This window comes from Octopus bimaculoides, unplaced genomic scaffold, assembly GCF_046866305.1.
Source record: "Octopus bimaculoides isolate indiv1 unplaced genomic scaffold, ASM4686630v1 contig40, whole genome shotgun sequence".
NCBI lineage: Eukaryota > Metazoa > Mollusca > Cephalopoda > Octopoda > Octopodidae > Octopus > Octopus bimaculoides.
Window position 1 is genome coordinate 381,536 of NW_028315290.1, and position 14,331 is coordinate 395,866.

Genomic DNA, 14,331 nt, shown 5'->3' on the forward strand with positions numbered 1-14,331 from the left:
GAAGCAGCAGGCCGAGCGAGTCGTGGCGGCAGCGTGAAGGAAGCGATTGTGAGCGAGCAAAGAGAATGCGGACGCCTCGGCGGCGGACGGCCGCAGCCGAACCGCCGGTGCGATGGAAAGGCCTACGTATCGGCTGCCTTACGAGCCACGCGGCCGGTAGCGTACCCGTAAGTTGGCGATCGAAAGCGCTGTCGACCGGGAGTGTGTGTGTCTGTGTGTGTGTGTTACACGGCGGCCAAGGCGGACGAGAAAGAAGAAGAAGAGGAAGAAGCAGCAGCAAGCGGCAGCGAGAGGGAAGCGACTGGCAGCGAGTAAAGAGAATGCGGACGCCTCGGCGGCGGACGGCCGCCGGCTAGATGGAAAAGGCCGACGTGTCGGCGCTGCGATACGAGCCACGCGGCCGCTAGTGTACCCGTTTGGGGGTCCGAGTTCCCGAGTTCGCGAGTTTGCGGCTCGGGGTGCGGTGGGATAGTCACCCTCTAGGTGACCCTCATACGCCAAGGGGGTCCAGACTACTATGTAGGGTAGTCGTCGATCGGACGGTCGTACCCTATCACCCGCACCCCGAACCGCAGCCGATTGAAAGGCAGACGGTCGGCCGGCGGCCGGCCGGCCGGGCGCCGCCGCGTACCCGCAGAGCCGATCGAAAGAGGCCGAATTGAGAGCGACGCCTCGGCGGCGGACTGCCGCCGCCGAACCGCCGGCACCGCGATGGAAAGGCCGACGTGTCGGCTGCGATACGAGCCACGCGGCCGGTACCGTACCCGTGAGTTTGCGATCGAAAGCGCTGTCGGCCGGGAGTGTGTGCGGCCTAGCCGGCGGACTAGGCGGACGAGAAGGAAGCGATTGGGAGCGAGCAAAAAGAATGCGGACGCTTCGGCGGCGGACTGCCGCCGGTGAGATGGAAAGGCCGACGTGTCGGCTGCGATACGGGCCGCCAAGGCGGACGAGAAGGAAGAAGATGAAGAAGCCGAAGCAGCAGGCCGAGCGAGTCGTGGCGGCAGCGTTAAGGAAGCGATTGTGAGCGAGCAAAGAGAATGCGGACGCCTCGGCGGCGGACGGCCACCGCCGAACCGCCGGTTCGATTGAAATGCCGACGTGTCGGCTGCGATACGAGCCACGCGGCCGGTACCGTACCCGTGAGTTTGCGATCGAAAGCGCTGTCGGCCGGGAGTGTGTGTGTCTGTGTGTGTTACACGGCCGCCTAGGCGGACGAGAAAGAAGAAGCAGGCCGAGCGAGTCGTGGCGGCGGCAGCAGCAGCAGCGGCGGAAGTAGCAGCGAGAAGGAAGCAATTGGGAGCGAGCAAAGAGAATGCGTACGCCTCGGCGGCGGACTGCCGCCGCCGAACCGCCGCGGCTCGATGGAAAGGCCGATGTGTCGGCTGCGATACGAACCACGCGGCCGCTAGCGTACCCGTTTCGGGGTCCGAGTTCCCGAGTTCGCGAGTTTGCGGCTCGGGGTGCGGTGGGATAGTCACCCTCTAGGTGACCCTCATACCCCCAGGGGGTCCAGACTACTATGTAGGGTAGTCGTCGATCGGACGGTCGTACCCTATGACCCGCACCCCGAACCGCAGCCGATTGAAAGGCAGACGGTCGGCCGGCGGCCGGCCGGCCGGGCGCCGCCGCGTACCCGCAGAGCCGATCGAAAGAGGCCGAATTGAGAGCGACGCCTCGGCGGCGGACTGCCGCCGCCGAACCGCCGGCACCGCGATGGAAAGGCCGACGTGTCGGCTGCGATACGAGCCACGCGGCCGGTACCGTACCCGTGAGTTTGCGATCGAAAGCGCTGTCGGCCGGGAGTGTGTGCGGCCTAGCCGGCGGACTAGGCGGACGAGAAGGAAGCGATTGGGAGCGAGCAAAAAGAATGCGGACGCTTCGGCGGCGGACTGCCGCCGGCGAGATGGAAAGGCCGACGTGTCGGCTGCGATACGGGCCGCCAAGGCCGCCAAGGCGGACGAGAAGGAAGAAGATGAAGAAGCCGAAGCAGCAGGCCGAGCGAGTCGTGGCGGCAGCGTGAAGGAAGCGATTGTGAGCGAGCAAAGAGAATGCGGACGCCTCGGCGGCGGACGGCCGCAGCCGAACCGCCGGTGCGATGGAAAGGCCTACGTATCGGCTGCCTTACGAGCCACGCGGCCGGTAGCGTACCCGTAAGTTGGCGATCGAAAGCGCTGTCGACCGGGAGTGTGTGTGTCTGTGTGTGTGTGTTACACGGCGGCCAAGGCGGACGAGAAAGAAGAAGAAGAGGAAGAAGCAGCAGCAAGCGGCAGCGAGAGGGAAGCGACTGGCAGCGAGTAAAGAGAATGCGGACGCCTCGGCGGCGGACGGCCGCCGGCTAGATGGAAAAGGCCGACGTGTCGGCGCTGCGATACGAGCCACGCGGCCGCTAGCGTACCCGTTTGGGGGTCCGAGTTCCCGAGTTCGCGAGTTTGCGGCTCGGGGTGCGGTGGGATAGTCACCCTCTAGGTGACCCTCATACGCCAAGGGGGTCCAGACTACTATGTAGGGTAGTCGTCGATCGGACGGTCGTACCCTATGACCCGCACCCCGAACCGCAGCCGATTGAAAGGCAGACGGTCGGCCGGCGGCCGGCCGGCCGGGCGCCGCCGCGTACCCGCAGAGCCGATCGAAAGAGGCCGAATTGAGAGCGACGCCTCGGCGGCGGACTGCCGCCGCCGAACCGCCGGCACCGCGATGGAAAGGCCGACGTGTCGGCTGCGATACGAGCCACGCGGCCGGTACCGTACCCGTGAGTTTGCGATCGAAAGCGCTGTCGGCCGGGAGTGTGTGCGGCCTAGCCGGCGGACTAGGCGGACGAGAAGGAAGCGATTGGGAGCGAGCAAAAAGAATGCGGACGCTTCGGCGGCGGACTGCCGCCGGTGAGATGGAAAGGCCGACGTGTCGGCTGCGATACGGGCCGCCAAGGCGGACGAGAAGGAAGAAGATGAAGAAGCCGAAGCAGCAGGCCGAGCGAGTCGTGGCGGCAGCGTTAAGGAAGCGATTGTGAGCGAGCAAAGAGAATGCGGACGCCTCGGCGGCGGACAGCCGCCGCCGAACCGCCGGTTCGATTGAAATGCCGACGTGTCGGCTGCGATACGAGCCACGCGGCCGGTACCGTACCCGTGAGTTTGCGATCGAAAGCGCTGTCGGCCGGGAGTGTGTGCGGCCTAGCCGGCGGACTAGGCGGACGAGAAGGAAGCGATTGGGAGCGAGCAAAAAGAATGCGGACGCTTCGGCGGCGGACTGCCGCCGGCGAGATGGAAAGGCCGACGTGTCGGCTGCGATACGGGCCGCCAAGGCCGCCAAGGCGGACGAGAAGGAAGAAGATGAAGAAGCCGAAGCAGCAGGCCGAGCGAGTCGTGGCGGCAGCGTGAAGGAAGCGATTGTGAGCGAGCAAAGAGAATGCGGACGCCTCGGCGGCGGACGGCCGCAGCCGAACCGCCGGTGCGATGGAAAGGCCTACGTATCGGCTGCCTTACGAGCCACGCGGCCGGTAGCGTACCCGTAAGTTGGCGATCGAAAGCGCTGTCGACCGGGAGTGTGTGTGTCTGTGTGTGTGTGTTACACGGCGGCCAAGGCGGACGAGAAAGAAGAAGAAGAGGAAGAAGCAGCAGCAAGCGGCAGCGAGAGGGAAGCGACTGGCAGCGAGTAAAGAGAATGCGGACGCCTCGGCGGCGGACGGCCGCCGGCTAGATGGAAAAGGCCGACGTGTCGGCGCTGCGATACGAGCCACGCGGCCGCTAGCGTACCCGTTTGGGGGTCCGAGTTCCCGAGTTCGCGAGTTTGCGGCTCGGGGTGCGGTGGGATAGTCACCCTCTAGGTGACCCTCATACGCCAAGGGGGTCCAGACTACTATGTAGGGTAGTCGTCGATCGGACGGTCGTACCCTATGACCCGCACCCCGAACCGCAGCCGATTGAAAGGCAGACGGTCGGCCGGCGGCCGGCCGGCCGGGCGCCGCCGCGTACCCGCAGAGCCGATCGAAAGAGGCCGAATTGAGAGCGACGCCTCGGCGGCGGACTGCCGCCGCCGAACCGCCGGCACCGCGATGGTAAGGCCGACGTGTCGGCTGCGATACGAGCCACGCGGCCGGTACCGTACCCGTGAGTTTGCGATCGAAAGCGCTGTCGGCCGGGAGTGTGTGCGGCCTAGCCGGCGGCGGACTAGGCGGACGAGAAGGAAGCGATTGGGAGCCAGCAAAAAGAATGCGGACGCTTCGGCGGCGGACTGCCGCAGGCGAGATGGAAAGGCCGACGTGTCGGCTGCGATACGGGCCGCCAAGGCGGACGAGAAGGAAGAAGGAAGAAGATGAAGAAGCCGAAGCAGCGAGTCGTGGCGGCAGCGAGAAGGAAGCGATTGTGAGCGAGCAAAGAGAATGCGGACGCCTCGGCGGCGGACGGCCGCAGCCGAACCGCCGGTGCGATGGAAAGGCCTACGTATCGGCTGCCTTACGAGCCACGCGGCCGGTAGCGTACCCGTAAGTTGGCGATCGAAAGCGCTGTCGGCCGGGAGTGTGTGTGTGTGTGTCTGTGTGTGTGTGTTACACGGCGGCCAAGGCGGCCAAGGCGGACGAGAAAGAAGAAGAAGCAGAGGAGGAAGAAGCAGCAGCAAGCGGCAGCGAGAGGGAAGCGATTGGCAGCGAGTAAAGAGAATGCGGACGCCTCGGCGGCGGACGGCCGCAGCCGAACCGCCGGTGCGATGGAAAGGCCTACGTATCGGCTGCCTTACGAGCCACGCAGCCGGTAGCGTACCCGTGAGTTGGCGATCGAAAGCGCTGTCGGCCGAGAGTGTGTGTGTCTGTGTGTGTGTGTGTGTTACACGGCGGCCAAGGCGGACGAGAAAGAAGAAGAAGAAGCGGCAGCGAGAGGGAAGCGATTGGCAGCGAGTAAAGAGAATGCGGACGCCTCGGCGGCGGACGGCCGCCGGCTTGATGGAAAGGCCGACGTGTCGGCGCTGCGATACGAGCCACGCGGCCGCTACCGTACCCGTGACGGGGCCCGATTCCCGATTCGCGAGTTTGCGGGTCGGGGCCCGGCGGAATAGTCAGGCTCTAGGTGACCCTCATACCCCAAGGGGGTCCAGACTACTATGTAGGGTAGTCGTCGATCGGACGGTCGTACCCTATGACCCGCACCCCGAACCGCAGCCGATTGAAAGGCAGACGGTCGGCCGGCGGCCGGCCGGCCGGGCGCCGCCGCGTACCCGCAGAGCCGATCGAAAGAGGCCGAATTGAGAGCGACGCCTCGGCGGCGGACAGCCGCCGCCGAACCGCCGGCACCGCGATGGTAAGGCCGACGTGTCGGCTGCGATACGAGCCACGCGGCCGGTACCGTACCCGTGAGTTTGCGATCGAAAGCGCTGTCGGCCGGGAGTGTGTGCGGCCTAGCCGGCGGCGGACTAGGCGGACGAGAAGGAAGCGATTGGGAGCCAGCAAAAAGAATGCGGACGCTTCGGCGGCGGACTGCCGCAGGCGAGATGGAAAGGCCGACGTGTCGGCTGCGATACGGGCCGCCAAGGCGGACGAGAAGGAAGAAGGAAGAAGATGAAGAAGCCGAAGCAGCAAGCAAGCAAGCAAGCCGAGCGAGTCGTGGCGGCAGCGAGAAGGAAGCGATTGTGAGCGAGCAAAGAGAATGCGGACGCCTCGGCGGCGGACGGCCGCAGCCGAACCGCCGGTGCGATGGAAAGGCCTACGTATCGGCTGCCTTACGAGCCACGCGGCCGGTAGCGTACCCGTAAGTTGGCGATCGAAAGCGCTGTCGGCCGGGAGTGTGTGTGTGTGTCTGTGTGTGTGTGTTACACGGCGGCCAAGGCGGCCAAGGCGGACGAGAAAGAAGAAGAAGCAGAGGAGGAAGAAGCAGCAGCAAGCGGCAGCGAGAGGGAAGCGATTGGCAGCGAGTAAAGAGAATGCGGACGCCTCGGCGGCGGACGGCCGCAGCCGAACCGCCGGTGCGATGGAAAGGCCTACGTATCGGCTGCCTTACGAGCCACGCAGCCGGTAGCGTACCCGTGAGTTGGCGATCGAAAGCGCTGTCGGCCGAGAGTGTGTGTGTCTGTGTGTGTGTGTGTGTTACACGGCGGCCAAGGCGGACGAGAAAGAAGAAGAAGAAGCGGCAGCGAGAGGGAAGCGATTGGCAGCGAGTAAAGAGAATGCGGACGCCTCGGCGGCGGACGGCCGCCGGCTAGATGGAAAAGGCCGATGTGTCGGCTGCGATACGAACCACGCGGCCGCTAGCGTACCCGTTTCGGGGTCCGAGTTCCCGAGTTCGCGAGTTTGCGGCTCGGGGTGCGGTGGGATAGTCACCCTCTAGGTGACCCTCATACCCCCAGGGGGTCCAGACTACTATGTAGGGTAGTCGTCGATCGGACGGTCGTACCCTATGACCCGCACCCCGAACCGCAGCCGATTGAAAGGCAGACGGTCGGCCGGCGGCCGGCCGGCCGGGCGCCGCCGCGTACCCGCAGAGCCGATCGAAAGAGGCCGAATTGAGAGCGACGCCTCGGCGGCGGACTGCCGCCGCCGAACCGCCGGCACCGCGATGGAAAGGCCGACGTGTCGGCTGCGATACGAGCCACGCGGCCGGTACCGTACCCGTGAGTTTGCGATCGAAAGCGCTGTCGGCCGGGAGTGTGTGCGGCCTAGCCGGCGGACTAGGCGGACGAGAAGGAAGCGATTGGGAGCGAGCAAAAAGAATGCGGACGCTTCGGCGGCGGACTGCCGCCGGCGAGATGGAAAGGCCGACGTGTCGGCTGCGATACGGGCCGCCAAGGCCGCCAAGGCGGACGAGAAGGAAGAAGATGAAGAAGCCGAAGCAGCAGGCCGAGCGAGTCGTGGCGGCAGCGTGAAGGAAGCGATTGTGAGCGAGCAAAGAGAATGCGGACGCCTCGGCGGCGGACGGCCGCAGCCGAACCGCCGGTGCGATGGAAAGGCCTACGTATCGGCTGCCTTACGAGCCACGCGGCCGGTAGCGTACCCGTAAGTTGGCGATCGAAAGCGCTGTCGACCGGGAGTGTGTGTGTCTGTGTGTGTGTGTTACACGGCGGCCAAGGCGGACGAGAAAGAAGAAGAAGAGGAAGAAGCAGCAGCAAGCGGCAGCGAGAGGGAAGCGACTGGCAGCGAGTAAAGAGAATGCGGACGCCTCGGCGGCGGACGGCCGCCGGCTAGATGGAAAAGGCCGACGTGTCGGCGCTGCGATACGAGCCACGCGGCCGCTAGCGTACCCGTTTGGGGGTCCGAGTTCCCGAGTTCGCGAGTTTGCGGCTCGGGGTGCGGTGGGATAGTCACCCTCTAGGTGACCCTCATACGCCAAGGGGGTCCAGACTACTATGTAGGGTAGTCGTCGATCGGACGGTCGTACCCTATGACCCGCACCCCGAACCGCAGCCGATTGAAAGGCAGACGGTCGGCCGGCGGCCGGCCGGCCGGGCGCCGCCGCGTACCCGCAGAGCCGATCGAAAGAGGCCGAATTGAGAGCGACGCCTCGGCGGCGGACTGCCGCCGCCGAACCGCCGGCACCGCGATGGAAAGGCCGACGTGTCGGCTGCGATACGAGCCACGCGGCCGGTACCGTACCCGTGAGTTTGCGATCGAAAGCGCTGTCGGCCGGGAGTGTGTGCGGCCTAGCCGGCGGACTAGGCGGACGAGAAGGAAGCGATTGGGAGCGAGCAAAAAGAATGCGGACGCTTCGGCGGCGGACTGCCGCCGGTGAGATGGAAAGGCCGACGTGTCGGCTGCGATACGGGCCGCCAAGGCGGACGAGAAGGAAGAAGATGAAGAAGCCGAAGCAGCAGGCCGAGCGAGTCGTGGCGGCAGCGTTAAGGAAGCGATTGTGAGCGAGCAAAGAGAATGCGGACGCCTCGGCGGCGGACAGCCGCCGCCGAACCGCCGGTTCGATTGAAATGCCGACGTGTCGGCTGCGATACGAGCCACGCGGCCGGTACCGTACCCGTGAGTTTGCGATCGAAAGCGCTGTCGGCCGGGAGTGTGTGTGTCTGTGTGTGTTACACGGCCGCCTAGGCGGACGAGAAAGAAGAAGCAGGCCGAGCGAGTCGTGGCGGCGGCAGCAGCAGCAGCGGCGGAAGTAGCAGCGAGAAGGAAGCAATTGGGAGCGAGCAAAGAGAATGCGTACGCCTCGGCGGCGGACTGCCGCCGCCGAACCGCCGCGGCTCGATGGAAAGGCCGATGTGTCGGCTGCGATACGAACCACGCGGCCGCTAGCGTACCCGTTTCGGGGTCCGAGTTCCCGAGTTCGCGAGTTTGCGGCTCGGGGTGCGGTGGGATAGTCACCCTCTAGGTGACCCTCATACCCCCAGGGGGTCCAGACTACTATGTAGGGTAGTCGTCGATCGGACGGTCGTACCCTATGACCCGCACCCCGAACCGCAGCCGATTGAAAGGCAGACGGTCGGCCGGCGGCCGGCCGGCCGGGCGCCGCCGCGTACCCGCAGAGCCGATCGAAAGAGGCCGAATTGAGAGCGACGCCTCGGCGGCGGACTGCCGCCGCCGAACCGCCGGCACCGCGATGGAAAGGCCGACGTGTCGGCTGCGATACGAGCCACGCGGCCGGTACCGTACCCGTGAGTTTGCGATCGAAAGCGCTGTCGGCCGGGAGTGTGTGCGGCCTAGCCGGCGGACTAGGCGGACGAGAAGGAAGCGATTGGGAGCGAGCAAAAAGAATGCGGACGCTTCGGCGGCGGACTGCCGCCGGCGAGATGGAAAGGCCGACGTGTCGGCTGCGATACGGGCCGCCAAGGCCGCCAAGGCGGACGAGAAGGAAGAAGATGAAGAAGCCGAAGCAGCAGGCCGAGCGAGTCGTGGCGGCAGCGTGAAGGAAGCGATTGTGAGCGAGCAAAGAGAATGCGGACGCCTCGGCGGCGGACGGCCGCAGCCGAACCGCCGGTGCGATGGAAAGGCCTACGTATCGGCTGCCTTACGAGCCACGCGGCCGGTAGCGTACCCGTAAGTTGGCGATCGAAAGCGCTGTCGACCGGGAGTGTGTGTGTCTGTGTGTGTGTGTTACACGGCGGCCAAGGCGGACGAGAAAGAAGAAGAAGAGGAAGAAGCAGCAGCAAGCGGCAGCGAGAGGGAAGCGACTGGCAGCGAGTAAAGAGAATGCGGACGCCTCGGCGGCGGACGGCCGCCGGCTAGATGGAAAAGGCCGACGTGTCGGCGCTGCGATACGAGCCACGCGGCCGCTAGCGTACCCGTTTGGGGGTCCGAGTTCCCGAGTTCGCGAGTTTGCGGCTCGGGGTGCGGTGGGATAGTCACCCTCTAGGTGACCCTCATACGCCAAGGGGGTCCAGACTACTATGTAGGGTAGTCGTCGATCGGACGGTCGTACCCTATGACCCGCACCCCGAACCGCAGCCGATTGAAAGGCAGACGGTCGGCCGGCGGCCGGCCGGCCGGGCGCCGCCGCGTACCCGCAGAGCCGATCGAAAGAGGCCGAATTGAGAGCGACGCCTCGGCGGCGGACTGCCGCCGCCGAACCGCCGGCACCGCGATGGAAAGGCCGACGTGTCGGCTGCGATACGAGCCACGCGGCCGGTACCGTACCCGTGAGTTTGCGATCGAAAGCGCTGTCGGCCGGGAGTGTGTGCGGCCTAGCCGGCGGACTAGGCGGACGAGAAGGAAGCGATTGGGAGCGAGCAAAAAGAATGCGGACGCTTCGGCGGCGGACTGCCGCCGGTGAGATGGAAAGGCCGACGTGTCGGCTGCGATACGGGCCGCCAAGGCGGACGAGAAGGAAGAAGATGAAGAAGCCGAAGCAGCAGGCCGAGCGAGTCGTGGCGGCAGCGTTAAGGAAGCGATTGTGAGCGAGCAAAGAGAATGCGGACGCCTCGGCGGCGGACGGCCACCGCCGAACCGCCGGTTCGATTGAAATGCCGACGTGTCGGCTGCGATACGAGCCACGCGGCCGGTACCGTACCCGTGAGTTTGCGATCGAAAGCGCTGTCGGCCGGGAGTGTGTGTGTCTGTGTGTGTTACACGGCCGCCTAGGCGGACGAGAAAGAAGAAGCAGGCCGAGCGAGTCGTGGCGGCGGCAGCAGCAGCAGCGGCGGAAGTAGCAGCGAGAAGGAAGCAATTGGGAGCGAGCAAAGAGAATGCGTACGCCTCGGCGGCGGACTGCCGCCGCCGAACCGCCGCGGCTCGATGGAAAGGCCGATGTGTCGGCTGCGATACGAACCACGCGGCCGCTAGCGTACCCGTTTCGGGGTCCGAGTTCCCGAGTTCGCGAGTTTGCGGCTCGGGGTGCGGTGGGATAGTCACCCTCTAGGTGACCCTCATACCCCCAGGGGGTCCAGACTACTATGTAGGGTAGTCGTTGATCGGATGGGTTCGCCGACTGGAAGGAATGTTTTAGCCTCTCATTAATTCCGACGGTCGGACCCGCCTAACCCGCCGCACGATTGCTTTTACACGGCCGGCGTGTCCTCGATTCTTCCGCCGACCACCTCCTCGCCTAGTAGTGAGCTACCTCGCCTTCGCTGACGACGTCGTTCCGCGCCCCGCGCCGCGTCAGATTAGCTCGCTCGCCTCGCCGACAGCCGCCTGCCCGCCTGTTCGTGCTGTCACCATCGACCGATCGGTATCCTCCTCTTCCTCGCCTACGCCAAGCACTCCGACCGGAAGGGATATCCTCGCCTCTCCTTTCTACTGACGGTCGGACCCGCTTAACCCGCCGCTCGATTGATTCTACACGGCCGGCGCGTCCACGATTCTTCCGCCGACCACCCGCCCGCCGCCTCGTAACGAGCCCCTCGCCCTCGCTGACGCCGTCGTTCCGCGCCCCGCGCCGCGTCAGATTCGCTCGTTCGCCCGCCGACAGCCGCCTGCCCGCCTGTTCGTGCTGTCACCATCGACCGATCGGTATCCTCCTCCTCCTCTTCCTCGCCTACGCCAAGCACTCCGACCGGAAGGGATATCCTCGCCTCTCCTTTCTGCTGACGGTCGGACCCGCTTAACCCGCCGCTCGATTGATTCTACACGGCCGGCGCGTCCACGATTCTTCCGCCGACCACCCGCCCGCCGCCTCGTAACGAGCCCCTCGCCCTCGCTGACGCCGTCGTTCCGCGCCGCGCCGCGTCAGATTCGCTCGTTCGCCCGCCGACAGCCGCCTGCCCGCCTGTTCGTGCTGTCACCATCGACCGATCGGTATCCTCCTCCTCCTCTTCCTCGCCTACGCCAAGCACTCCGACCGGAAGGGATATCCTCGCCTCTCCTTTCTGCTGACGGTCGGACCCGCTTAACCCGCCGCTCGATTGATTCTACACGGCCGGCGCGTCCACGATTCTTCCGCCGACCACCCGCCCGCCGCCTCGTAACGAGCCCCTCGCCCTCGCTGACGCCGTCGTTCCGCGCCCCGCGCCGCGTCAGATTCGCTCGCTCGTTCGCCCGCCGACAGCCGCCTGCCCGCCTGTTCGTGCTGTCACCATCGACCGATCGGTATCCTCCTCTCCTCTTCCACGCCTACGCCAAGCACTCCGACCGGAAGGGATGTCCTCGCCTCTCCTTTCTGCTGACGGTCGGACCCGCTTAACCCGCCGCTCGATTGATTCTACACGGCCGGCGCGTCCACGATTCTTCCGCCGACCACCCGCCCGCCGCCTCGTAACGAGCCCCTCGCCCTCGACTGACGCCGTCGTTCCGCGCCCCGCGCCGCGTCAGATTCGCTCGTTCGCCCGCCGACAGCCGCCTGCCCGCCTGTTCGTGCTGTCACCATCGACCGATCGGTATCCTCCTCCTCCTCCTCTTCCTCGCCTACGCCAAGCACTCCGACCGGAAGGGATGTCCTCGCCTCTCCTTTCTGCTGACGGTCGGACCCGCTTAACCCGCCGCTCGATTGATTCTACACGGCCGGCGCGTCCACGATTCTTCCGCCGACCACCCGCCCGCCGCCTCGTAACGAGCCCCTCGCCCTCGCTGACGCCGTCGTTCCGCGCCCCGCGCCGCGTCAGATTCGCTCGCTCGTTCGCCCGCCGACAGCCGCCTGCCCGCCTGTTCGTGCTGTCACCATCGACCGATCGGTATCCTCCTCCTCCTCTTCCACGCCTACGCCAAGCACTCCGACCGGAAGGGATGTCCTCGCCTCTCCTTTCTGCTGACGGTCGGACCCGCTTAACCCGCCGCTCGATTGATTCTACACGGCCGGCGCGTCCACGATTCTTCCGCCGACCACCCGCCCGCCGCCTCGTAACGAGCCCCTCGCCCTCGACTGACGCCGTCGTTCCGCGCCCCGCGCCGCGTCAGATTCGCTCGTTCGCCCGCCGACAGCCGCCTGCCCGCCTGTTCGTGCTGTCACCATCGACCGATCGGTATCCTCCTCCTCCTCTTCCTCGCCTACGCCAAGCACTCCGACCGGAAGGGATGTCCTCGCCTCTCCTTTCTGCTGACGGTCGGACCCGCTTAACCCGCCGCTCGATTGATTCTACACGGCCGGCGCGTCCACGATTCTTCCGCCGAACCTCAATATCTCTCTCGCCATCCAGCCGGTTTCGTAAGCCGCGGCCGGGCCCCCTCGCAATCGTCGGCCCTCTAACAGTGCAGCCTCAGCCGAGCAACGAGCAAGTAGAAGCGGCGGCGGCGTCATCAGCGGTGAACGAAGCCCGCAAATCGTTTCCGCTGTCGTTATGCTTCCTTCTCGTTCTCTCTCTGGCAGCTGCCGACCGCGCAGTTTTCACCCAGCCTGCGTCCGCCCGAATACAGTGCGCTAGGCCGACGGTGCTGCACGCTTTGCGGCTCCACGAACATCAATATCTCTCTCGTCTTCCTTCCTGGCGTCGGCCGGCCAACATCGCCGTCGTCGCCGTCGCCTCCTCCTCGCCTTTCCGGCGCCATCCAGCCGGTTTCGTAAGCCGCGGCCGGGCCCCCTCGCAATCGTCGGCCCTCTAACAGTGCAGCCTCAGCCGAGCAACGAGCAAGTAGAAGCGGCGGCGTCATCAGCGGTGAACGAAGCCCGCAAATCGTTTCCGCTGTCGTTATGCTTCCTTCTCGTTCTCTCTCTGGCAGCTGCCGACCGCGCAGTTTTCACCCAGCCTGCGTCCGCCCGAATACAGTGGGCTAGGCCGACGGTGCTGCACGCTTTGCGGCTCCATGAACATCAATATCTCTCTCGTCTTCCTTCCTGGCGTCGGCCGGCCAACATCGCCGTCGTCGTCGTCGTCGTCGTCGTCGTCGCCTCCTCCTCGCCTTTCCGGCGCCATCCAGCCGGTTTCGTAAGCCGCGGCCGGGCCCCCTCGCAATCGTCGGCCCTCTAACAGTGCAGCCTCAGCCGAGCAACGAGCAACAAGCAACGAGCAAGTAGCAGCGGTGAACGAGGCCTGCAAATCGTTTCCGCTGTCGTTGTGCTTCCTTCTCGTTCTCTCTCTGGCAGCTGCCGACCGCGCAGTTTTCACCCAGCCTGCGTCCGCCCGAATACAGTGCGCTAGGCCGACGGTGCTGCACGCTTTGCGGCTCCACGAACATCAATATCTCTCTCGTCTTCCTTCCTGGCGTCGGCCGGCCAACATCGCCGTCGTCGCCGTCGTCGCCTCCTCCTCGCCTTTCCGGCGCCATCCAGCCGGTTTCGTAAGCCGCGGCCGGGCCCCCTCGCAATCGTCGGCCCTCTAACAGTGCAGCCTCAGCCGAGCAACGAGCAACGAGCAAGTAGAAGCGGCGTCATCAGCGGTGAACGAAGCCCGCAAATCGTTTCCGCTGTCGTTATGCTTCCTTCTCGTTCTCTCTCTGGCAGCTGCCGACCGCGCAGTTTTCACCCAGCCTGCGTCCGCCCGAATACAGTGCGCTAGGCCGACGGTGCTGCACGCTTTGCGGCTCCACGAACATCAATATCTCTCTCGTCTTCCTTCCTGGCGTCGGCCGGCCAACATCGCCGTCGTCGCCGTCGCCTCCTCCTCGCCTTTCCGGCGCCATCCAGCCGGTTTCGTAAGCCGCGGCCGGGCCCCCTCGCAATCGTCGGCCCTCTAACAGTGCGGCCTCAGCCGAGCAACGAGCAACGAGCAAGTAGAAGCGGCGGCGTCATCAGCGGTGAACGAAGCCCGCAAATCGTTTCCGCTGTCGTTATGCTTCCTTCTCGTTCTCTCTCTGGCAGCTGCCGACCGCGCAGTTTTCACCCAGCCTGCGTCCGCCCGAATACAGTGCGCTAGGCCGACGGTGCTGCACGCTTTGCGGCTCCACGAACATCAATATCTCTCTCGTCTTCCTTCCTGGCGTCGGCCGGCCAACATCGCCGTCGTCGTCGTCGCCTCCTCCTCGCCTTTCCGGCGCCATCCAGCCGGTTTCGTAAGCCGCGGCCGGGCCTCCTCGCAATCGTCGGCCCTCTAACAGTGCAGCCTCAG